Raw genomic sequence first — 27,317 nt, 5'->3', positions numbered from 1 at the left:
CGTTGAGACAGAACGGATAAGTCATTGTTCTTAGGAGACGACGGCGTGTACTTGTATCAGCTGTAGAGGACCGATCATCACCTGGAACTACAACGGAAGTATTGGGTCGGTGCATAAGTTCGTAGCGGTTTTTCAGCAGTTTTAAAACAAACACAACGGATACACATAACTGAGATGTTGATCATCAATAATATATTTTTCTTTATTATTGACGACAGTCTGGCAAAGCTGGTGTAACGTTTAGACTCTGCGATTGTAGAAATCACGTGTGTGTGTGTGTGTGTGTGTGTGTGTGTGTGTGTGTGTGTGTGTATGTAAGTACAATCTAACTTCAACACCATTTCAGTACAGCAATGTGTTCATTGTAAATAAGTATTATAGTAGTTCTGTTACATGTTTATTACCTTACAGATAAAAAAAACTTTTTTCGTTTTTAATTCAGTGCATTAGTGTTTGCAAAATGATTCTTACATATAGTGTTCATTAAAGAAAGAACGATAATTCCACTTGGGACCTGTGGAAGGTACATTAGCTTTGTTTCAGTTGCAAATATTTGTCGTGTATTATTGTTTTTCTGACATGTTCTACATCCTGGAGGATCTCCTCACTAAGGATCGATTGGAATGAAAGTAAATCGAATCTAATCCAATATTGAGGCGAAGAACTCGTCGCGCCACGCTCGGAACGCATTTCCATCCGGAAAGCAAATTCCTCGCAGGTTCCTTGATAGGAAGCGGAATAGGTAAAGATCTAAAGGCGCAACATCAGTTGAATAAGGTGAGTGCAGAATTACTTCCCAACGCAACTCCTACATACTGTTTTTTGTTAGTCTAGCTGAATGCAGGCGGCCGTTATCGTGAAGCAACATCACTTTACGCAGTCTTCCTGGTCGTTGTTATTGGACTGCGTCTGCAAGACGTCTCAGTTACTGACAATAATCGTCAGCAGTGACGGTTGCACCTCGGGCAGACAATTCATAGTACACCACACTGTCGCCGTTTCACGAGAAGCTTAACATTATCTTTTGTGGAAGCGCGCATGTCTTTTTACGGGGAGCTGCTGCTTTGTTTGGGCTGGACCATTCCTTTCTTTTCCTTACGTTGGCATAAATACACCATTTCTCTTCACCAGTAACGATACAGGATAGGAGTGGTCGGCGCTGTTCACGAACCAATTGATGACGAGCAAGCGTATAACAACCTGCTGATTTTTGTGATTTTGGGTTAGAGCGTGCGGTACCCATGTAACTGATTTTTGAACCTTCCCCCATTTCGTGCCAATGTCACACGATGGTGGAATGGTCACAGTTCATCACATTCGCCAAATGGTTCAAATGGCTCTGAGCACTATGGGACTTAACTTCTGAGGTCATCAATCCCCTACAACTTAGAACTAATTAAACCTAACTAACCTAAGGACATCACACACATCCATGCCCGAGGCAGGATTCGAACCTGCGACAGTAGCGGTCGCGCTGTTCCAGACTGTAGCGCCTAGAACCGCTCGGCCACCTCGGCCGGCTCACATTCGCCAGTTCTCGAGTGCGCTGATCTGGATCACTGTGGATTAACACGTTTAAACGATCTTCATCAACCCCCCCCCCCCCCGCCACCCCCTAAGTCTTCCTGAATGTGGAGAGTCACTAATGTCAAGACGAACCCTTTAAAACGAAAAAACCATTTCCTTGCCACGCTCTGTTCAGTGGCACTATGCTCATGTTGTTGCTGTTGTGGTCTTCAGTCCTGAGACTGGTTTGATGCAGCTCTCCATGCTACTCTATCATCTCCCAGTACCTACTGCAGCCTACATCCCTCTGAGTCTGCTTAGTGTACTCATCTCTTGGTCTCCCTCTACGATTTTTACCGTCCACGCTGCCCTCCAATACTACACTGGTAATCCCTCGATGTCTCAGAACATGTCCTACCAACCGATCCCTTCTTCTAGTCAAGTTGTGCCACAAGCTCCTCTTCTCCCCAATTCTATTCAATACCTCCTCATTAGTTATGTGATCCACCCATCTAATCTTCAGCATTCTTCTGTAGCACCACATTTCGAAAGCTTCTATTCTCTTCTTGTCTAAAGTATTTATCGTCCACGTTTCACTTCCATACATGGCTACACTCCATACAAAAACTTTAAGAAACGACTTCCTGACATTTAAATCTATACTCGATGTTAACAAATTTCTCTTCTTCAGAGACGCTTTCCTTCCCATTGCCAGTCTACATTTTATATCCTCTCTACTTCGACCATCATCAGTTATTTTGCCCCCCAAATAGCAAAACTCCTTTATTGCTTTAAGTGTCTCATTTCCTAATCTAATTCCCTCAGCATCACGCGACTTAATTCGACTACATTCCATTATCCTCGTTTTGCTTTTGTTGATGTTTCAAGACACTGTCGATTCCGTTCAACTGCTCTTTCAAGTCCCTTGCTGTCTCTGACAGAATTACAATGTGATCAGCGAACCTCAAAGTTTTTATTTCTTCTCCATTGATTTTAATACCTACTCCGAACTTTTCTTTTGTTTCCTTTATTGCTTGCTCAATATACAAATTGAATAACATCGGGGATAGGCTACAACCCTGTCTCACTCCCTTCGCAACCACTGCTTCCCTTTCATGTCCCTCCACTCTTATAACTGCCATCTGCTTTCTGTACAAATTGTAAATAGCCTTTCGCTCCCTGTATTTTACCCCTGCCACCTTCAGAATTAGAAAGAGAGTATTCCAGTCAACATTGTCAAAAGCTTTCTCTAAGTCTACAAATGCTAGAAACGAAGGTTTGCCTTTCCTTAATCTTTCTTCTAAGATAAGTCTTAGGATCAGTATTGCCTCACGTGTTCCAACATTTCTACAGAACCCAAACTGATCTTCCCCGAGGTCGGCTTCTATCAGTTTTTCCATTCGTCTGTAAAGAATTCGCGTTAGTATTTTGCAGCTGTGACTTATTAAACTGATAGTTCGGTAATTTTCACATCTGTCAATACCTGCTTTCTTTGAGATTGGAATTATTATATTCTTCTTCAAGTCTGAGGGGTATTTCGCCTGTCTCATACATCTTGCTCACCAGATGGTAGAGTTTTGTCAGTGTTGGTTGCACCTCGGGAAAGCAATTCGTAGTACACCACACTGTCGCCGTTTCACGAGAAGCTAAACATTATCTTTTGTGGAAGCGCGCATGTCTTTTTACGGGGAGCTGCTGCTTTGTTTGGGCTGGACCATTCCTTTCTTTTCCTTACGTTGGCATAAATACACCATTTCTCTTCACCAGTAACGATACAGGATAGGAGTGGTCGGCGCTGTTCACGAGCCAATTGATGACGAGCAAGCAGAGATGCACATATGGCCACCTGCTGATTTTTGTGATTTTGGGTTAGAGCGTGCGGTACCCACGTAAGCGATTTTTGAACCTTCGCCCATTGCTTGCAAATCTCACACGATGGTGGAATGGTCACAGCTCATCACATTCGTCAGTTCTCGAGCACGCTGTTGTGGATCATTGTGGATTAACGCGTTTAAATGATCTTCATCAAATCCCTCCGTAACTCTTCCTGAATGTGGAGAGTGACTAATGTCAGGACGACCCCATTAAAAAGAGAAAACCATTTCCTTGCCACGCTCTGTCCAGTGGCACTATGCCCATACACGGTGCTAATGTGCCGGACGGCGTGGCCGAGCGGTTCTAGGCGCTTCGGTCCGGAACCGCGCTGCTGCTACGGTCGCTGGTTCGAATCCTGCCTCGGGCGTGGATGTGTGTGATGTCCTTAGGTTAGTTAGGTTTAAAAAGTTCTAAGTTCTATGGGACTGATGACCTCAGATGTTAAGTCCCATAGTGCTCAGAGCCATTTGAACCATCTGAACGGTGCAAATGTTTCTGTCAATGTCAGCTGCTGCCACCCCTGCATTGAACTCAAACGGAAGAATATGTCGGGAAATGATCCGATTTCTCCACTTGCCACTCCATTACCTAGTATCCACTGCTCCACTCACTACCTCGAAATGACGATATGTAAACTCAGATAGCAACAATGAACAACAAATAAAAAATTACATTCGATTAAGAGCCTATAGCAACTGGAAGAACAAGATGTAAAAAACGATACAAATTTGGGCACCAACCTAATAATTCGGGTGCCATTTGGGGCGCCCGGCAGCGCCGAGCCCACCCTCTGGCAGGGAGTCGCGGAACTGCGGGGCGCGTGTGGCGCGCGCCCAGTGCTGCTACCCTGCGGCCGAGGGCGAGGCGGTGGCGGCCGCGGCAGCGGCTATCGATTGCGGCGCGAAGGGCGGTGCGCAGCGCAGCGCAGCGCGGGGCAGCGGGAGCGGCAGCGGGCGCAGAGGGCAGGGGCAAGGCGAAGGCGGGCAGCAGCCGGCCACAGCGCAGCGGCGAGCGGCTGAGCGGCAGCAGGCAGCAGCAGGAGGAGTGCGTGCGGGTGCCCGGGCGGTAGCGCGCTACATCTGGCTCAGCTCTCCAGGCATGACGCGGCCCGCGCCGCCGGCCCAAGCCAGCTCGGCTCCGGCTCCAGGTAAGCGCGCCGGCCGCTCCCACGCACATTGATTAGCGACACACACCTCGCCCTGGCCGCTGCGCCCCGACCGCGTGCTCCTCGCCGCCCGCACGAATCGAGCGGCACCGCTCCGTCACTCGCGGGCACGTTTCTCGTCGCCCTCCTCTCCTAACGAGCTCGTCAGGCAGGCGGAGTTTTGCCCTCGACGAGCGCCTGCTGCGATTCTGCTCGTGGCTCAGCGGCCGCACGTCCTTCCCAGCCAACCCTCTACTTGCTGCAGCGTTCGTGTCTGCAGACAATACCGAAAGAGTCAGTACGCAGATCCGCACTGTGGAAGAGCTTCCGATACTACTATGTCGCTAGGTGTCACGTGACAGTATCCCTGCTCAGCCCCCTGTTTTAGTCTACTCGCATCACTGCACCGGTGACTGTAGCATTCTAGTACAGTGGCGCGTGACGTGAATGTTGCAAGTTCAGATCCTCGAAGCGGAAAAATCCTGCACCACATATTCGACTGCCAAAACGAATACAGATGGTGGCGTACAGTTCCCGATCGTCGGATTACACACCAATGTTTCACGTTAAATCTGTAAATTTCTCAGTAGCGTCTTGAGGAGTGAGAGCATGTCAGCTGTTGGTGGTTATTCTCCTATCGTAGGGTTACGTTAAGCTCGACGACCCGTTGATGAAGTTGGAAAGGAGTAGATTATGATGATTCACCGCTTTCCACCCTCTCTCATCATCATTGTCAACAACATTAATGTGTCACTGCAATCTGCACGTGCCTGTAAATCACCCGAGTTTTTCCTGCTGATTATAGCTAGGATTTGACTCACTATTCCCGATTATTTTATCTTCGCCCAACTGAGCTTACCTCTACCTGACACACGTTATCTCCTCTATTGCTCTTCCCACAAACAGTGCATGCGTGATTTTATATATATATATATATATATATATATATATATATATAGTGTGTATATATCGGTTCTGCACATTCCGACCCTTTCCGTCACTAAGGCAAAGCATAGTTAGTAGAAAACCAAATAAGAAGGTCTGAATAATGCCTGGCGGTAGGGTGTGGCGGATTTGACCTTGAATTTTATTGTCTTTTTATACGTGTCTCTAAAATAAGTTCAGTGGCACTAACGTTGTGTCGGCCAGTGCGACTGAAACTCACTCTTTCAATGAATTTCTTTGAAAATTATATGAAGGTAGCTGTTTGTTCAAATATTGACTACGGAAGTAAATTTACTGGGTTCTACTCCACGGCCGAGGAGAGATTTCTTGGCGTTACCTTTACCTGATACAGAGAAGAGTGACATTCCCGTCATTATCCATTTCTGCTGCGTTGTTTCCACTGCGCGGAACTGTTATCTTTGTATTCAGTTCGGTGGCAATCCCTGTATCTTTCTTCGAATCGTGCGCACTGTACCAAATTGCTAACGGATCTGACGTTCTCTGTTGTATGTAACACTTCAGGTAATTCGAATTTACCGTTGCGACAAATCGGTTTCCAGAATTCTAACGACGAGGCGGGCAGAAAGTTGCAGGTGTTTGACATGTTAACAGTATCGCTGTTTCTAATGACGAAGCTGCTCCGACATTATTTCTCGATAGAAGTTTGGCATTAAGGGAAATTTTTTATACTTAAACTTGTGCATTATACTGCAGCAAAGACTGCATTGTTTATGTGAAGCTAGTCGGTGGGACATGGAGTGTCAGATTCCACGTTTAGTAATCCTTCCAGCAGAATACGAAAAGTTCGTGGTTTCCTATTCTGTACGAGACAAGTCAAGGGTATGGTCTGAGCCCAATGAATTCTATTTAGGTTAAAACGCATAGTCTGTGTAGCTGACAGCTCTACCCACCCATAATCTATATTCTTCTAGTATTTTGGTTGTCTGTAGAGAATAAAAAAAGACACCCGAGATATTTCAAATGGCACATTCAAACATACTCCTACGATGAGCCGTTTTCAAGGCTTTTCGTTGTTTCTACGCTTAGGGCTTAACTTATCACGGATATCACCTATGCTAGAGGCGGAATACTAGATAGGTTCGAAAGAATGGCGGAGGGAATTGGTCGCCGCCCATTTCAGGAAGCGTCCTGGGATTCACCTAAAATAATTTGTGGAAAGTACACAACTCTATTTTAAATACGAGTGTATTATCACAGCCGTTGTGCCGCCACGCTTGGTGCCGACAACGAGATTTTGACTGTCGAGAGAAGGTAGTTTCCATAACTATGTCGCCATAATTACTACTCATTGTGTACTACATGGCGGATAGTAATTCGTACCGTAATTAACCACCCTCTACCTGCGCGTGGAATATGGGAAAGATAATTGTTTATGTACCTATGTAAACTCCCTCTTCTCTATTATTTTGTACTCATGATCCTTAAGCAAGATATAAGAAGGAGACATAAATGTGTTACAGACCTTTTAAATGTAAATTTGCAAAGGTTGTGAATCACGATTTGTTCTGCAAGTTTACTCGGACGGGTTAAATGAAACTGTAAATGTAAAATATTGTGTGAATAGTTTACGCTGACTGATCTCACGCGGGACACCGTTTCCCTCCGCTCTGCAGATTCAGCTCATATCGTTGCCTCCTCCACCACGTATGCGGACGCTCCTGACCCGGCTGCATATTCACATGGCCGCTATTTTTTTGTTATTCACCACCTATTCTGGACGACATCATTAGCAAGAGAAGCCTAATGCTGAATATTTCCGGATTTTAGCGGGATACAGTTTTTGGAGGCACTCGGATATTACTTGCAGTGACTTGTGATGAACAACAAAAACATATGCGTAGTATAGGTGAAGCGGGAAAAGATGAAGTGGTTTGTTGGATATCTGCTATTTATTTAGTAATGTAAACAGAAATCATCCATTACTAGAGGCCACGATTCAGAGCTTGTCCTCTGATGACCTACTTGCATCTGAGTTTTGAAAACAATAATTCCTTTTATTTTTTTGTTACGTTTCAGAACCTGAGCGTCAATGATGTTATTTTAGATACAATATGTGCTCTGATTTTTCAACGACTGGGATAGAAATCAATCGCAATCTTGTACAAGCGTCTGGCCAAACTGTATTACAGAAACCCAGCCAAATAGAAATAATGTTAGCGAAAATGAAACCTATATAACAGATATTTGGGATTCAGGTGTATTCAGCCGCAAGTGTGCCATTTAGTTCTGTAGCACTGATTGTGCTCAAGCATCACACAGTTTCGAGGGGATTGTAAAGCTACTGTCTCAAATGCGGTTGCGATGTAGGTCCTGGTTCTGCTTATTGTTCACTAGTAATTCATCAGTAAATATGTAGTCGCTTTAGGATTTCAGTGTTGTACTTCCGTTTTTGTTTTATGTGATATTTCATATCACATGTGAGAATTCTGTTAATATTTGGCGTTGTTTGACACTGTACAAATATATTCTTGTAAAATAAAACTATTCCGATCTACTTAAACGTTGTTCTGTTCTGTGTCCAACAAAATTCACCTTTTTTTGCGGTATTCTTTACTATTTTTTCCGAGAGTACCGGTTAGTTAAGACGGTAACACCTCATGTACATATTTCATATGCTGCATACGACATGGCGGTCTAGTTAGTCCCACTAGCTAAGGCAAGTTACCGGTAATCAAAGCACCTCAGATTTAAAACTCAGGTGTGAGAATGTGTAGTTTGTTTTCATCATCTCTTATATTGTCATTTGATGACAGCCAGTGAACTGATTGGCACAGTGACCTTTCACTGAATCTCTGTCTAGAGGAGGGGCAGAGATTAGCATATTCGATGTCTCGTCAAAGTCGGGGTCATTAGAGACGAAGCTTTTTTAGGCGAAGCTGCAGAGAAGAAAGCATCTATGGTTTTTGTAAACAACCAATATGGCATTAACACGAGGCGAAACGAGGAAGGAGCCTAGTTAAAAATGAGAGAGGGGAGCCGATCGGTGAGGTGTGACTGGAAAGCGTAGGTATAGGGTGACACATTCACTTATGACGGCTCTTCACCATTTATTTGCCTTTGATGTCTGCACTGAGGGGATCACGTACTTGAGATTAATTGTATCTCCACGCACGAAAGGGCAAACACACACATCGACGCACACGCACACACACATATTCTCTGATAGGACTTTACATATTGTCACGTGTGCGCTTATATATGCACCTACTTTTTAATTATATAAGATGTATCCTTTAACGCTATACTATCCAATTTTCTGTAGAAACACGAACCTCTCTTTCAAGTTATTTTCTGACCTTATTAATTTACCATATTAGCCGAGGTCGCAAACGAGCTCGTGTGCTGTGGTCCACGACTCAGAGGTGGCCAGTTCAAAACCTTTCGGTAGAAGAAATTTTCACTACCAGTATTAGTCCGGCAGGTCGGAGGAGAAGCGATGCTGTAAAATTCGCAGACACCAGCATGAAACTTCGAACTTCTCTGCAGTGTCTCATGGAGTGTGGGCGCGTAACACTGTTGATGCTGATTTGCCCGTCGGATGGAGCTTCAAGCTCGGCGACTCCGTTAGTGCTGCGCGGCTGGCCTAGGCTGAGTGGCACTCGCTTCTCTCATCATCATACAACACAAACATAACGCCATACCATATGCACAGCGATTACAGTCACCTTCTTTTAACAGATACACTGAAGAAGCATCTCTTTCACTCTTCGTGAACGTAAGGACGAGGCTTGCAGTAACTACATACTTATGTTCGTAGATTGATGTTGGGTACCGGAGATTGCTCCTCTGTGACATAAACCTAGAAAACGCTAATACTCTCTGTGTTCTGCAATGTCCGTAAGAGATAAACTTCATTACAAATGGTTTGCAGATTATATGAGAAAACACAGAATTAGATATGAAAACCTTACCATTTAGGTGACGTAGTACTCCGCTCGAGATCCCTCAGCCAACAATGCTAGTCTTTTTTTCTTCTCCTTATTAGTAGAAGACTAAAAATTCTCATTTTTATCAGAAGCTTGAGCCACATTTTTACTGTAAATGGCCGTCATGCACTCATACACCCACAACAAACCAGATGCACATATCCTCTAAACGCATTCGTTTTATATTATTTCGACAGAAGTCCCACAAATGGAACTACAGAAGAACTAACTAACCAACTTTACGTAGCTCGATTTTACCGTAAAGTTATTTGTCTTCGTCGCTTCTTCTGTGTTTTCTCATATAATTTGAAAACCATTTGTAATGAAGTTTATCTCTTATGGATATTGCAGAACGCAGAGAGTATTAGCGTTTTCTAGGTTTGTGTCACAGTACCCGAAATCAAGCTACGAACATAAGCATGTAGCTTCTGCATGCCTCGTTCGATGAGCCTGAAAAGGCTTGAGAACCATTTAATGGAAATGAACAAATATTTCGTGTGTGACTGGTCTCGGATACCAGTATCCTCATTACATAGAACGATAACGGTAGTAACCAGCCACAGACTTGGCAGTTGACTTTATTAAAATAAGAAAAAACGTTTTTGAAAAAAATGAGGTCACATGCTTAATGAACTGATTTTCCTGAACGTAAGAAATAAAGTAGTTTAGAACTACATCTGAAGCGCTTTTGAATGATGCTCGAAATCACGTTCGGCAGATGAAGCTTATGAAATGTTTCTCTAATCAATTTCATGTAATTTCAGACAAATCAGAGCACAAAACATTTGAACGTTATTTTTTCAGGTTTTGTACAGAAAGCATGAAATATAAAAATTTTAAATATCGATCAGTTTTCTATTATTATTAAGGGTATACAGATCAAGAGAAAGAAAAAAAATCTTCAGTGTATGCCGTAATCTGATATTTTTATTTTCAACTTGAAAGAAAGTATTCCACAATTCCTAGATCACTGTAATCTTTGATGCACAAAATAACTAGGCCTTGAAGAGATGAACTTTTTGACACTTCATTACATAGTTACACATTATTTGAATTTTCCCTTCAATGATGAATTAAGAATTTCTTAATTAACCTAATTACTTTGAAGCTAGTCAGTTTGATACCTCGTTTAGCTATTTCCGACACTTAGTTTGGCTATGAAAATTTGGACATAAATCCACTGTTTAATTTCTAGGAAGTCTTGTTTTCACTCTACTGAAACATTTTACCAAAAAGCACAGTTTCGAATTTATATATTCACACACACACACACACACACACACACACACACACACACACACACACGCGGATTGCTTGTTTTTATCAAAACATGTGGACGTTGATTTTGATAAAACATGGGAGCTGTATGGAGGTGACTGTATCAGTTCAAAATCGGTAAAGGTGATTTTTTAAAATAAAATAAACCAAAAATTGTTTGTGGCTTGTTGCTGCTGTGTAGCGTTAACATTCTGTTTTGCAGAATAGCGACATTACTCTAATAATGTTTTTATTGGAAAAATAGGTATGTACTTATGTCAATTGTAATCATTCGAAAAGTCACTATATCCGTGGGTGGTAGTGATTTTGGCTTGAAGTAAGTACACTTACAAGATTTTGAACAATTTTTATTTGGGCTGGATTATGTGTAACATGAACTGGGAACGCGTGTATAGATTTTTCATCAAAATCTTCTCTGAACGTTTTAGCTGGTGTGCTATTTAGGCTGTGAATTGGACGGACAAGATTTTGTCATGCACTTGTACAATAGAGCTGTAATTTGAGATCCGAGCAGAGTTAAATAGCATAGGACGAGGGCCGATCCGTGATATCGGGGGCGCGACGCGGACGCTACCGTTCGATGGGAAGCTTCTGTCTGGGGGCGAAGCGCGCAGTACAACGGTAGCTGCGTTGCGGGCTGCTTGCTCTGCCCGGCAAAGGGGTCTGTGGCAGGCTACGCGCCCAACTACGCCCTCGCCAATGAAACTGCAGCACCAAGAACGATAGCAAATAACGAAGTTTTACTTATTGTACGGATGGAGTTTAGTGATAAGAGTAATTATTAAATCTGTAGGTATTTTACGGGTATACATGACCGAGCGATCCAAGTGTCCGTCCTATCGAACGTCAGTTGCGTCAGGCGGTTGAAGTCCTGCATGGTATTGAGTATGGCTGTCCCGAACCCATCGATTCCAAGTTCGCATGACACCAGCCAGATCCCGACAAACGCGAGCAGGAATATCGCGGACAACAACATCTCACAAAGAACCAACATTCGAATGTGATATCTGAATGAGAAGCCTACTGTGGAATATGCCAACATCTGCCATGGTCAGGATAGCAATGTATTTCCTTTCTTCTGCTGTGTTTATTTGCCACTAGAACCCTGTTCCCCGGGCCATTTTTATTTGTCTTACCCTGTATTAATAGCAATCCTACTGTGATTAATTCAAAACAGTTGTGCATGTTCCGTGATCTTCTGTGGAAGGCTAGAATTTCATAGTCGTTACATTTCTATTTTGCTGATCGTTAACTACGGCTCTGAAAAGACCCCCGAGGTAGATATTTCTTGTATGATAGGCTCTCTGACGTTACCAGGGTACGCCCGATTCCTTTTACTGTCCTGATCGCAAGTGATCGCAATCTTTGTGGAGACTCCTTTCGTGTGCCCCGCTTCTTTCGTGTATTAAACAGCATATAATGCGTAGTAAGTGGCCAAGTTTTGGTGTCAAGTAATAAAGTTATAAATGTGGGTATAATATGTTTCTGATACGAGAATAATAAAAAAATTTGCTGATGGTTTGAACCTGCAACACGTGTCAAATATAAACGTTCAGATTATTCGAAGTAAAGCCTACAAAAATTAGCAATCTTTTTCTGTGCTAATTGTCACCATATACGACGAATGTTATTGTCGTATTGAATGTCAGCACTCGGAAACGAAGCACAGTTTTCGCTGCTCCCATGGTAGTCGAAATTTGAGAGTAGTGCCTGGCAAGCGCTATTATGACAGTATTGCACTATTCTGGTCTCTCACCAAACCAAATGTAGATCTATTTGTCCATCCAAGGAGCCGTTGAATAGTAGGCAGGTTTCATGTATTTAGCTTCCTTAAAGTTAACGACGCAAATATAACGATGATATACGTTGTAGCCCGCTTCTAAAATAGATACTCTGCTCTCACCATATTTATTACACGAAATCATCCCACTTGATAAAGATAGGGTTTTTAATTTAAGTGCTGCTCAAATGTAAAGCACATCTGTACACAATACCAGTCAAAACTTGAATGTATCACTGTCATTCTACTGGGTTCGTCTTTCTATTAGCTTGACACTTGAAACTGAGTTTCGTAGCGGACATTACGATTCAAGTTCCTAATCCATCTGTTAAGAAAATGATTTCGTAGGCGGGGAAAGCGTGTCATTACGCCTGGTAAAAATGTATTTATATCCTTCTGACAGGCGGTGGGGAATGACCTCCCAGCATATCCAGTGCTAAACTTTGTTCAGATGCGCTTCAGGCTTCGGGATATTATGCAGAAGGGCGAGCGTTCTGTTGTAGTCACTTATAAATACGCAATTATTTCGAGATTTTCTCCACTCACGGGTTGGGTGTTGTGTTGTTCCCATGTTCGCATCGTCATAATTGATATTCCACCATTGAGACGGCTGTATGGGCACATACCGAAAGCCATAAAAAATACAACAATGACAGCGAGGTCGCTGAAGCTGAATGACTGGAGTAACTATTTAGTGTGCTTCTGATCACGCTAAAACATCCTTCCTGACTTCAACTTATTAAAGCCTAAATCCTGTAATTCATAAGAAATATACGTTTTCAGAATATATAAGAGTATTTAATGTGTAGTGAAACAGAGACTGATAACCTGTGTGCTTCATAGCAACGTTTCTGGTTGTGCTGAGCCACAGTCCTACAGATAGTAATTTTTGAAAGAAGACACTGTCATTTGACTGCATATATCTGAATTTTACTTGTGTACAATCTAGATTTCGGCTTTCACGCCGTCATGGAGAACGATGTTCTTAGACCATTAACACCATTTTGCTGTGCACTTTGCTCTATGACAAATACACAGTTCACCACATTCTGACTTTCCCAGGTATGACGTGAATGCAAGATAACGTGCTGCATTCCAACTAGATGTTAATTTTGTACCACTGATATCAATATTAAGCAAATGTGTTGAACGGTGTATTTATCACCCAACACAATACACAGCAAATGATGCTAATGGTCTAAAAAAATTGTAGTCGATAATTGCGTGAAAGCCGTGATCTAGATTGTACACAAGTAAAATACAGAAATATATTGTCAAATTACGGTGTATTCTTAAAAAAAAATTCTGATTGTGTACAATACGAGTAATTTCAGAAGTTTAGCAGTTTTACCTCGTGTAACAAAATTTTACATGGCATAGTTCAGTATATTAAATGTTTGTCTGTCATAGAGGCATACAAGTACAACTCGATTTATCCACCAAAAGGAGGTTTCAGTGAATGAGGTTGGAAATTTGTTTTAGTTAGTATCTCTTCTCTACTTTACCAGTTATGTTCAGACCAGGAAATCTTGAACTTATGGAGAACAAGGGGGATTTATCTAGAGTAGAAGTACTGAATGATTACTCCCGTCCGTGATTCAATTTCGACTATAAAGTGAGCCTTCTCCTGTTTTTAACAGAAGAAGCTACTCCTCTATATAATCATTTACTAGACCGCTGTCAGATAGATGCAGATTTGTCCATAATTACGTTTCACTTGTACAGTGTGAATCCACTGTGGAAATAGGACAACTATATCATTAAGATGGCACGCTGGAAAATGCACTTACCAAGTGTAACATCGTTAATAACGAAAACTGACACAGATGCAAATTTGCGATAATAGAAGCAAAAATGTATCAGTAAACAATGGTACGTAAAGGAGATAACTGCGAATTTTTAGTTGCGAGTCGCCCTGTAACTGCAGTATGAAATATTGTCCAAGTTCGTACAAAGTATTTCAAATGTAAACTTTTCGATTACCTGCAAGTCTCCATCTAACCGGGTAGGTTTCACTCATGTATTACCTTAGCAATCCAACCGTGAATAATTCTAAATCGATGTGCAACTGGAACGCTAGAATTTCATAGTCGATATATTTTTATTTTGCTGGTCGTTAACTGCGGTACTGAAAAGGTCTGCGATGTGGATGCTATTCTATGATGTCGCCCAGGGAACGTCCGATTCCTTTTATTGTCGTGATTGCAAATTTATGAACCTGCAACACGTGTGAGATTTGGACGTTCAAATTATTCAAAGTAAAGCTTATAATAATTAAAAATCTTTGCCAGTGGTAATTGTCACCAGATAAGATGGGCTTTTTATCGTAGTGAACATTAGCACTCAGAAACAAAGCGCAGTTTTCGCTACTCCCATGGTAGTCGGAATTTTATAGTAGTGTCTGGCAAGCAGTAGCATAAGAGAAGTGTGCAATAATACTTCAGTACGTTGAATGTTACAGTGTAACGCAACCTCGTACCTGATGTGGAGCTGACCCACGTTTCGTCCTCGCATTTAGATGCAATACTACATTCGTCTCTGCAGTGAGGTACGAATTCTTTCAAATATCCCCTTATCACCTAGTAAATATTGACAAGAATGTAAAATTCATTGCCCTAGTTCTTTAAGCGTATCAGTGGAAGTGCTATACAGTTCTACTTATGTACGCCACAGGTCACCTTACGGTGTGTGGTGGAGGGTACTTCTGATAGCAAATATCTGATACCCCTTCCTGTTCCATCCCGTGAATGATGCGTGGGAAAAACGATTTTCAGTAAATCTCCGTACTTGCTCTAATTTCTCGGATTTCCTCGTTGCAGCCATTTTGTGAAACGTCTGTGGAAATAATATATTGAACGACTCGACCGCGAGCATACTCTCTCGGACTTTTAGTAGCAAACCTCTCCGGGATGCACAACACCTCACGTTCAGAGTCTACCACTGGTGTTTGTTGACCACCTCCTTAACGCCACCGCACCGACTAATCGATCTCGTAACGAAACGCGCCGTTCTTCGTTAGACCTTGTCTATTTCGTCTATTAATCCAACCCGATTTGGCTCCCAGACTGATGGGCAGCACCCAAGAATAGGTCGACCAAGTTTTGTAAGCCCCTTCTTTCATGGATGAATTACACTTAATCAAGATTCTCGTCTTTGATTAGTAATCAAGAAGCCCTAGGTTCTGGGTTCAAACCCATCTACTGTTTAAACTCGGAATAAAGCTCATCTACAATGTTGGCCGAAGACTCCCGGTGTATGGGGTCACCCTGGTTCTATCACAGGCCTGTCAAAGAGGGACGAGGAGTGGACAGAGTTTCAGGATAACCTACTGACCTTCGGGTAGCAAACTGTCCCTAAAGGGCAGAACAATCGGCAATGACCAACGGCTTGAGGATGCAGAAGGTAGTGGAAACCACTGCATTAAACACACGTAATATGTACCCACAGTACAGGTGGCCTTTAAATGAAAAAGTGTCATGATGATCTCTCCATTAGCAAAAGATTCCAGATTCCGGGAGGGGACGGCCAAAGAGGAAGCAGTCACGAGAAAAAAACCGAGCAACTAACGAAAAGGTCACATTCTACGAGTGAGCGTAGACTGTTAGAAATTCGAAAGAGGTAGGGACGCTAGAAAATCTGAAAAGGGAATTGGAGGGCTGAATGTAGATTCTGTAGAAGTCAATGAAGTAAAATGGAAAGAAGATAAACACTTCTGACGAATACAGGATAGTAGAAACTGCAGCAAAGAAACTGTATAATGTCCGTAGAATTCGTTATGAATAGGGACGTAGCTCAGAGAATGAGTTAATCTGAACAATTTAGTGTAGGGTTGTTCACACCAGAGTAGATAGCAAACCAACGCCAGCAACAATACTTCAGGTATACATTCCAACGTCAAAAGCAGATGTAGAGAAAGTGTATGAGGACACTGACCGGGTAGTTCAGTCTGTAAAGAGAAATGAAAATCTAATAATCATGGGGGACTGGAAAGCAAGAGAAGGAATAGACGACAGTGTTATGGGAGAATATGGGACTGGTAGTAGGAATGAGAGAGGCGAAAAACTAATTGAGATCTGCAATAAATTTCAGCTAGTAATAACGAATACAATGTTCAAAAATAACGAGTGGAGGAGGTATACCTGGAAAAGGCCCGGAGACATGGAAAGATTCCAGCTGGGTTAGATGATGGTCAGACAGATCTCGAAATTATTTATTGGATACAGAAGATAAGGCAAGGCGTGTGGAGGTTCTACGCAGATTCAACGAGCAAAGGCACATACGACAAAGCCTGACTAGAAGGGGAAACAGGATGACAGGATACGTGTAAAGCATCACGGAACAACTCCCACAGTACTAAAGGGTGCTGTAGAGGCTGAAAACTGCAGAGGAAGACAGAGATGGAATACATCCGACAACAACTGAGCAAATAGGTGCAATGCTGCTCTGAGATGGACAGGTTGGTGAAAGGCAGGAATTCGTCGCGGATCGTATCAGACAAGTCGGAAGACTGATGACACAAAAAACTCATTCTCTTCCTTTTTCTTCCAACCCCTAACCCCAGAACTTTCCCCAGGTGTGTTAAAGAGTGTCGTAAACAAACAGTATTGTTTCCCCGAATAGTGTACCAGGTTTGATTCTTAGTGCTCGAAGCGTTCCAGAGTTACGATTTCTGTGTCACCCATTCCTACCGCCAATCCTACATCCGTGGATTAAATATCGTTGCCGGCCAGTGTGGCCAAGCGGTTAAAGGCGCTACAGTCTGGAACCGCGCGACCGCTACGGTCGCAGCTTCGAATCCTGCCTCGGGCATGGATGTGTGTGATGTCCTTAGGTTAGTTAGGTTTAAGTAGTTCTAAGTTCTAGGGGACTGATGACCTTAGAAGTTACGTCACATAGTGCTCAGAGCCATTTGAACCATTTGAACCATTAAATATCGTCAAGACCGATACCCATTTACATCTACATCTATACTCTGAAAACCACCGTGAGGAGCATGGCAGAGGGTACGTCGCGTTGTACCAGTTGTTAGGGTTTCTTCCTGTTCCATTCACGTATGGTACGTGGGAAGAATGATTGTTTGAATGCCTCTGTGCATGCAGTAATTGTCCTAATCTTAACGTCACGATCCCTGTGTGAGTGATACCTAGGGGGTTGTGGTATACCCCTACAGTAATCATTTAAAGCCGGTTCTTGAAACTTTTTTTAACAGACGTTCTAGGGATAGTTTGCGTCCGTCTTCAAGAGTCTGCCATTTTAGTTCCTTCAATATCTCTGTGACATTCTCCCATGGATCAAATAAGACCTGAAAACTATGGATTCCGGCGCTGATGTAGTTTTCGAGTGATTTGAAATGTCATCTTTGTTCATGCACGGGACTCGAATTTAGATGAAGTGGGCTTTAATCCACTTTCGGATATCCAGATGAACTTTTTTTTATTTTTCTGAATCGTTCCAAACTAATGCTGGAATGGTTTCTCTGACAAAGGCACTACCGTTTCCTTTCCCTGCCCTACTCTAAGAAAGCGCTTCACCATTTTGATCGCCGAGAACGAGCGGTTTTTGAAACAGCTAGTTTACTGCTCGTAGCCGGCCGGAGTGGCCGAGCGGTTCTAGGCGCTACAGTCTGGAACCGAGCGACCGCTACGGTCGTAGGTTCGAATCCTGCCTCGGGCATGGATGTGTGTGATGTCCTTAGGTTGGTTAGGTTTAATTAGTTCTAAGTCCTAGGTGAATGATGACCTCAGAAGTTAAGTCGCATAGTGCTCAGAGCCATTTTACTGCTCGTAGATAGGTAGGTGGAAGAACCAACGGTCATTGACCTCGCTACTCAAGGTCTTTTCAAGAGATACGGAGCTGTGGGTGGTAGAACGAAACATGTTTGCATACTCGTATCTGTGTCTATCTGCGTAATGGTGAATTTGTCATATTGGTATATCGGGTTTTTCGGTTTCATTTCAACATTAAGCGCAGTTATGTCATTTCTACCTGCAGTATAATTCTTAGGTGCTTTCATAGTCTGAGAATAACATGAAGCCTTGCACAGAAGCCACCTACTTGGAATAAAGTGCAAGGGCTTCAAAAAGCACCGAGAGTGTAAGACAGGGTCCAAGGCGATTTGTATGAAATACGAGCGCGAGTGAAGATTACTTCACGAGCCAGAGCACAAGGTAGTGTTAAATGATTTTTAATTACATCCATACAAGATGCGTATTGTTCGACAGCTTAGGATAATGCATTATGGTCAACGAGACGACTGTATTTTGGGAATGGTAATGCTTCTTAAAGAAAATAAAAGAACAATAATTGTAGGGGATTGGGCTTTCTCTCATTTGCGTGAAGTCGTTATTATAATTTCCGCTACAAGCGAATGGGAAACATCGTAAAATATGTTAAAAGTCTCTCCATTCAGTGCTTGTAAAAAACAGTGTGGTATGCCATTAGCATTTCCGCCATCTCTGGCGCACTTTCTTCTTTTTTTTAAAGATGAGGATTATGCTACATTGGCAGCCACATGTAAGAAGACGACTGCTTAACGTGCAAAATGTTCATTTCTAACAGATTTGTGCAATCCCCGTATCTTCTACATTCTCTATTCGGCTCAGATTATTAAAAATGTTCAGTGTATAATTTCTTACTTCGACGAATTTATTGTACATGTGACAAAATAGCGCGAGAATGAGAAGTAGGCCTACAAATGATTTTTTAAACTCATCTTACTTGTTTGTTGAGCTAAGTCTTCGTTGTTGTTCATGTTTAAAGTGCGCTGCCTTCTTCTTTCCGATGTTTCCTCGTATAACAAGTAGTGTATCGGCTTTTTTATCAGTGAATTATACATTTTTTGTGTTTTTTTCCTCCTATAAACACATCCTATACCATATCTCCAATCGAAAAAACTGCACATCAGTTGAATAGTTCCATTATCCTACTATCACAACTTGTTGAACCTGAATGACCACGAGCGACGCAACTTGATTGGTGACGCCAAAGGAGAAGTGTCTAATCGAGAACTTTCTGTCATGCTTATTTTTACAACTTACACGTTTTTGTTGGTTTACAATTTCTTACTTCTTAAAAACGATTTTTTAATTAATTATAACTTTGAAGTTGAGTTTTCAACGTCTTCTTTTTTTGTACAACATTATTTTGATTCTGAGCCGCAAAATTGGCGCATATTTCCATAAAACTCACTAATTTCACATAAATGTCTTTAAAAATCAAAATGTTAAAAATTGATGTCGTAAATTACATTAGAAGTTTGCAGTAGATTTAGAAACACCGAAAAACAGCGCTTTCTTCCTTACATTCGTATTTCAAATAATATCATGAGAAAAATGTTCCAACAAAGCCGACGTTTCTTTGACGACGTATAAACTTAATTTATACCGAACTTTGTCACACTCATGAACAACGAATAAAAATTAAGTTTGCTAAGCCAGTTTGGACAGACATATGACACCGCACACGCTGCAAGATAGCCGGTGGACATGATTTAATGCTTATTTGAAGAATAGGTGATTACATGCTTTGGCCACGTCCTACGATCTTCAAGGTCCGCTGATTGCACCGTTTGCAACTTATCTTGTCGAGATACTTCAAACAACATTTCTGCACTCCTAGGAATTGGAAAAAAATTATCGAGAGGTGATGGGATTTTCAACAAAGGCATGAAAACTGCATTCAGGAAAAAAGACGTTGCTTGCCTACCATTACCTTTCAACCTTAATGCTGTATAATATGGCACGTCATTATGAAGTTTTTCATATAATGAAGTTACTTTCTCATTCAAAACGGAGTGAGTTCTGTCCCTTTCAAAAACGTCCGTTTCCCGTTGGTCACCCTGTACATATTATGCAACATATGATCGATTCCATGATAAGCGCACTTCATAGAGAGTTCTTAACTGTGTCATATAACTATCTGGACAGCTGACTGTAGTGTGCAAAAATATAGATTTTTTTAAGTCACTAGACTTTCCTGGGACTATATCTGTTCCGTTTCAGGAACCCGCTGGGGTAGCTTTACTGGAGCTTAAAGTATCAGAGCGGAATCAAATCAGTGTACAGCGCCATGACGGCAGTACTGTAGCTTATCTTGATAGCGACACTGCTCAAGTAGCAGCGATAGCACAGTAACACCATGCAATCACTGCATATTATAAGGTAACGCATCTACACATTATATTCTAAATCGTCAATTGAGCCTTTCTGTTGTGATCTTGATTCGAAAAACGATTGCCTAGCTTTAGTAATAATCTTCGATTCTATTAGAGAGAAATCTCTTTTAGGAGGGGGTGGAATGGGTAGAATATTTACTCTGTACATTACAGATTTAAATATTCGGCGGTGGAATCCTTCAAGCCCCAGTGGTAGGTTCAGCAATGAGAAAATCTCCACCGCCTGTTGGCTTCTTTTTAACATTTATCAGTTTTTCCTCAAACGACATCCTTTTTTTAAATTATCATCACCAAAACCTTAAAAGTAATTTTCATTATTTCTCTCAAGTAGCTTTTGTCTTAGACGTGTATATAATAAGTAAACACGCATTTGAAACATTAACTACCATTCAAGCGTAGTAGGTTCCCTCGGATACATATTTCACATGTCATTTCCATTTAGCTTTGAAGATGAATTACTGCATTATGTATTGCTACCAATTATGTGAACGAAAGACTTGAATTACATAGATATTTATGGATTAATATTTGATTTGTGGTTGAAAATGCTATTCTGCTTCGTAATAATCACTCACGATAATACTAGAAAGTGCTGGAAGTAATGCTTCCGCATTTTATATTCTGTTCTCAATGTCGGTTGATATATTGCATGACATGTAAGTTAGTCGGTCGACTTTCCGCTTTGATGACTGAAGCTATAACATTATACCGCTAGAGGGCTCCGAATTGTAGCGTGTAGTATGATGGTGCGTAACATAACTATGTCGGTGAGTGAGAAACAGCGTGTTGTAATCCCAGAAAACTACCTCCAATTGAAATCCACGGAAGAGTGAAAACTGTGCACTGTGATGATTGCATCGACATCAGTAGTGTGCGATGTTGGGTTGTTCGTGCGCATAATAAAGGAGACAGAGCTTGGAGTGTTTCCAAAACTTAAAGAACTCCGCCAGGACTTCACTTTGATAGTACTGAAGCGGTGCAGGCAGAGGCGAGGTTGTGACACCGGCAACAAAGTCAAACATTTACAATAATGATATCAACAAACTGGTCTCTAGTTGATGAAAATATGTTCGTCGGCGGGGTGACTATGTTGAGAAATAAATACTTTGGCATGCGGAATAAATATATAGAATGTTTTATTTAAAAGGTTTTAAGGGTTTTCACATAAAAAAATTCGTAGTCGTCACTTTTCATCACGCCCCTGTATGTTTACTACCCACTTTCAACGGTCTTCCAAGAATTGTAAAAATATCATCGGCAATCATCACATCTGGTGGCGCGGGTTTTCTAATAAGGTCAACTCGCGAAGAATGGCTTCTAATTTGCTTAGAAACTAAATTTGCGACCCATAAACCGTTTACTTGACTCAGTCATTAAATAAATATCCTTATTTCTTAGTGGATTTGTGCTGGCAGATTTTTCATTTTATTACCAGTATGTAGCGAAATGTTCGTTATCTGTCGATGCAAAATATTTAGCTACTCATTAAATTAACTCTGTTATCAGTAACATTTCTATGTATGAGTATCTTCCTTCTCATCTACTTGCAAGTGTAAGGTACTTTGTGGTTATCCTTTAAAGCATATCAATGTCACAAGTCCCTATAAAGACTCGGTTTTTTTTTTTGACAATGTCCGTAAGGACGTTGTCAATCGAGAGAGATTTCCTTTTCTTTCTCTCCTTCCCCATTTCTTTGAAGTCGTAATAGAATACTCTAGCGGCCAAGAAAATGGCGTTAGAAATTATTTGGGAAGAATTTCTGTGTCAAATTTCAGAGCTATTGGCTTGAAATCAAAATGTAACACACCCGCTGCTTTTTTCTTCCATAGGTTTTTCGTACACTAGAGGGAAAATGTATTTTGAATTTTTCGTGCACATAATTTACTTGTGCTACATATTATTCAGTTCACTTAACCCTTTCATGGTTAAAAATTATTTAGCATATATCTGAAAAGCGTAAGGTCAAAACTATCTTCCTTTGTAATAAATAATGTACTTTCACAACCAAAAAAATATGAGGCTGGTCAGTGTTGAAAATCGGTGATGTGGGACACATGTGTCCCACGAACCTAACTAGATTCCTGTTTTCATGTGAACCTATGATTTTGAGAGTTAAATTATTTATTTTATAGCGATTTTATCAGTGTGGCAATCATGGAAAAAAGAATAACGAATCATTAAGAAAACACGTTTATTCTCCCGACAATGAAAAACATGAGATATCACACAGAAGTTTTCAACATATCATTTGAAGATGGCTTTCACATACTACACACCAATATCTTCTATATTCTATGAAGTTTCTGGAGCATGTACGTCCCACTACGTACAAATTAAGTACAAACCAGCAGGATTATTGAGGCACGTCAAATGTTTCAAAACAATGTATATGATGTATAAGAAAACATAGTTAGTTACATCAGAGACTTTTGGAAAGGAGAAGGTGCTGATTCGATCTGATTTTCGTGAAACAGACACATTTTAAACACAAGCTGCTCTGTGTGATCGCTCACAGACTTCTGTATGTCCACCCCTTAGATATATACGCCCCAATGGTCAAAACTGTGTATTACTGCAGTGGGAGATAAATGTTCTAAAAACCGCAAAAGGCTTAAAGCATCCACAGAGCCAACGGTGGTATAGTGTGCTAATTTTTCTAAGCTTTGTGCTGTGATTCTAAAACGTCATATTGAATCAAACTTCTACGAATCTTTCGATTGAGACAAATTAGCCCTAATCCTGCCGCCAAAGCTGGTATTATTTTTTGTGCACTGGTCTGACGATAAAATCTCCGTGCAGCACCTATAAAAGAAATTGAATGACACATTACATTAAAATCTGTTTGCTGGTCATCCTAGTTAATTATTACTCGAAACGGTTAAGCTGTTTCTCGCTGACCCCAAATCAACTTCAAATCAGAATTACCCTAGCTTTTCACTCCTAATAGACACATATTTCTTCGACCCAACTTGTAGTCTTCACTTCTAATAAACACATATTTCTTCGACCGAACCTGTAATCTTATAACGTTTCGTACAAGACGCACGTACTTTGTAAATACTAGGGAAAGGGTGGAATATTATGTATTACTTACTGCTCTTCATTTCGTGAGGCCGAATTCCTCACCTCTCACGCCATAACCTTCTTGCCTTGCAGAACAGTTACAGGTACATGCTTTGTATGTATTACCATTTGATTTACAAATTCAGTAAAACAATTTGGACATGTTTTGTGTTTAGTTCCATTTTAGAGCCTTGGAATAGATTCATCCCCAATATCTAACACGATACTCCTGGAAGACTAACACTACCGTTTGAGATAAAAAGACGTATAAATTAGTCAAAAAGATATAGCAGAATTTGACAAAGATCAATGTATTAGACAAGATAAAAAGTTATGATGCAAAGAGGACGATATTTGTTTTGATGAAGAAAAAGACTTTGTAAATATTGGCAATACGTATCACTATGGGTACATAACAAAACACGCTCACAAAAAAAGGAAGATGCAGAAATAATTTGAATAAAAGTAGAGCTAGTCAACTTTACAAAAACTTCTTTTCATGTCAGAGTCCTACATATTATCAATATGTGCTGGCAAGGTTCTAAAATCCCCAACCCATAGAAGACGGAGGAAATCATCAGTTTGTGCAATAAGGCTGAAGATACGAATGCGGAATTACAGTGACATTACGCTGTTGAATTCTGCGCGCAAGACTTACTAATAAATCTTGAACTGTAGAATAACCTCAGGAACTATGGTATTTCTTCATGATCAGAATGGATATGGCAAATGGCGTTAGAATAATGACAACCAGTAAACCGCCGATTCCTTAAACATCTTCAAGCGTCTGATTACTTTACAAACGAGTTATTGTTTTAAATAACTGACAAGAAGCATGTAAGCAATAAAACTTTAGAAAAGGTTTGAAAATTGGTTTAAAGTTTGTTGCTAAGTACTCTCATTATGAAACACTGGTGGATGAATATAGTCTGGTTAATTTGGTGTCCACTTCGAGCAAAATCAAGTTTTTCACGCATGTCCTGAACTATTTCCTACGAATAGAGTTAGTAGTAAAGAAGTAACAAATTAAGACGTCATGTCTGAAGCTGAAATAGTATTTCATGAACAGTGGAAACGTAGAAAGCGATAAACCTTCTCGTTTCATCATTTTGTGGGAGATGTTAGCGAGAAAAGGTTTCCTAAGGGCTTGAAATTATGTGTCTGATTCTCAAATACTGGATGTTTAATGTCAGGGTATTTGCTGGCCTTCATTTACACTGATTCAAGGCAAACCTACGGTTTGTGAATGTAATGCTTGTATTATTGTGCTAAGCTTTTGACATATGAGTATATCTCTCAACGAGCAGATTATGCAGCATTAATTACGCGAATTATTGAAATTAAATTTTGGTTGCCCTCTAGCAGCCGTTAGAGAGGCAACCACCAACTGGTGCCAGGTTTCGGGTTCGGAGATAGTCGCTTAGTAATACACATATCTTTACGATAAATCGAGTCATTGGAAAGTAGAAAACCACATTGTTTCAACATGTTTTGAGAAAGCTTTCGATCGAGGAGATCGAAATAACGTATGGGTAACAATGACAACCATTTTAGTATCCACCATACCTTCTCAGCGCAACCAACACCTTACTTCGTGAAACATAAACGGTAATAAATACAGGAAAGAACACGACAGATGAGTTAAGAATCGATCAAGTATTGAGATTAGGGCGTACTCTGTCACATTTTGTTTTTAATATATATGTTGTCGATGTTCTTGAAAATTAGAAATCAGAGAATTATCCAGAAATTAAATTAGTTAAACATGGTAGTCTAGATGTAATATTATTTAGAAATGTTAAGTAATAACACTAGAAAGTGAACGCTACGACTTACTCTTCTGTACCAGCATCATACCAGAGTAGTACTTGCTCCCAGCGTATTCGATTATTTATTGGATATACAGCATTCCAATTTCTGTTTTCCCTAACAGTATTTGCCCTCTGGTACCATGGAAGCTGTTTCTTAATAGATTGGTAAATGCCTGTTCCTCTAGTCAGCGTTTTCAATATATTCTTTTCCTCTCCATCTGCTCAGGAGATGGTGTTGCTGAGCCCACGTTACGTAAATTTTAATCTCATTCTTCTAAAGCAGTTCCCGAATCAGTTAACTATAATGGGGGAGGACACTGGTATTAGGGGTTAAGTTTAAGATCAAATCAGAGGCGATGGAGGATGTTGGAGGGAGTCGACGTCCGGACTGAGATCGATGTACCAAGGAAAACATAAATCAGGGTGGGCGTTTCGACCTTGGTTAGTCTCTCATTCATGTGATTTGGAGATCTGCATGGTATTAACGTGTCAACTTGCCGTATATGTCGCATGTGATTTGTCTGAGTGAATTGTAATTCTCTGGCTTTCCCGTTTCAGTTCGCTCTTCTTTACTCACAACTAACCCCCAGTTATCTCTCTCTCTTTCTATTTATCCTTCTCATGCGCACACACACACACACACACACACACACACACACACACATACACACACAAATTTTAAAAGAGAAGCGTAATATGCAAGGTTGTCCGAGGCAGTGGGAGTATATTATTTCCTACATTTTATACCAAGATTCGTCTACGCGAAGGCGAAAACAATACGAGCTTCTTAATTAGAGAAAAGCTAATGACATTATGGCAGTATTTAATTGCCGTTTATGGCGCTCGCTGCAATAAGCGATAAAACAGCGGGGACTGCCGCACCTCTGGAAATTTTTAATGAGACTGGTCGCTTTGCCGTTGCTGACTGGACGACCTGCGGCAGAAATTTTTTGAAGACTCCAGAGAAATCCCTGAATGGCCGGACTCAGTCAAGGCGAATGACTTTCGTAAATTAGTGCGGCAAATACCTTTAAGATATACTCCCCGAAAAAAATTTACACCGAGCGATGCTACTCACGTACATAAAAAGACGAATTTGGCAGGAAGAGTTCAGTACCAGAAGACTGGTTTTCTCAGTCTGAGCAAAGATTTTCATTAAGAAATTCTTGTGGTTATTATTAACGCGGAATCTGCTATCATTAAAAATACTACACAATACAAAAAAGAAAAAAAGTAATGTGTTGTTTCCCGCTTACTTCTGATTTTTCAGAATTATAAGTTTTCTTATTCTTAGGTTGTGGTAAAATAGATTTATAGCTATTTTTTGGTATTTTCGTCCTGGTGATTGGGTATGTACTGAAAATTAACTTTAAAAGCTCGGCTGCTTGCTAAATGTTACTTGTATGAGCGATACACCGCTGCATATTCTGTGTACTCTTCGTGACCCCATCATCCACCATGAAACGAAGTCTGCAAATTTGAACAGAACTCCTATACAGCTGTACATGTTTTTTAAAAAGTAGTTAGACAAACAGCAGTTTCCCAAAAACCTGAAAAATGAGTCACCGCCTGTTACTTTCTTTTCATTCAACTGAACCAATCGTGTCCTCCCGCTCACACCCAAATTTAATTTTACTCCCACTACTTTCCGTGACTCAGTTGTGCCCCTTATTAGTCCTCGGCTCTGTGATAAAAACGTACTTGAAGTGAATCCCAAAAATTAAAGTTCCTGAGTTTAGAGTGACGTGGACGATGAACATTTCAGACAAGAAGAAAATATAAGGTATTGAAATGT

The 27,317-nt window shown here is 41.0% G+C and overlaps 1 long non-coding RNA gene across 1 annotated transcript in view; it reads left to right on the top strand.

Moving 5' to 3' along the window:
• Positions 1-4,381: 4,381 nt before the first annotated feature.
• LOC124614004 overlaps positions 4,382-27,317 on the top strand; it is a 701,124-nt gene continuing 678,188 nt past the window's right edge. Inside the window, exon 1 of the long non-coding RNA XR_006979673.1 lies at positions 4,382-4,528. This is a non-coding gene — a long non-coding RNA (uncharacterized LOC124614004). The remainder of the gene's footprint in view (positions 4,529-27,317) is intronic.

The sequence above is a fragment of the Schistocerca americana genome, chromosome 4 (assembly GCF_021461395.2).
Source record: "Schistocerca americana isolate TAMUIC-IGC-003095 chromosome 4, iqSchAmer2.1, whole genome shotgun sequence".
Taxonomy (NCBI): Eukaryota; Metazoa; Arthropoda; class Insecta; order Orthoptera; family Acrididae; genus Schistocerca; species Schistocerca americana.
This window is presented reverse-complemented; position numbering and strand designations above follow the sequence as displayed.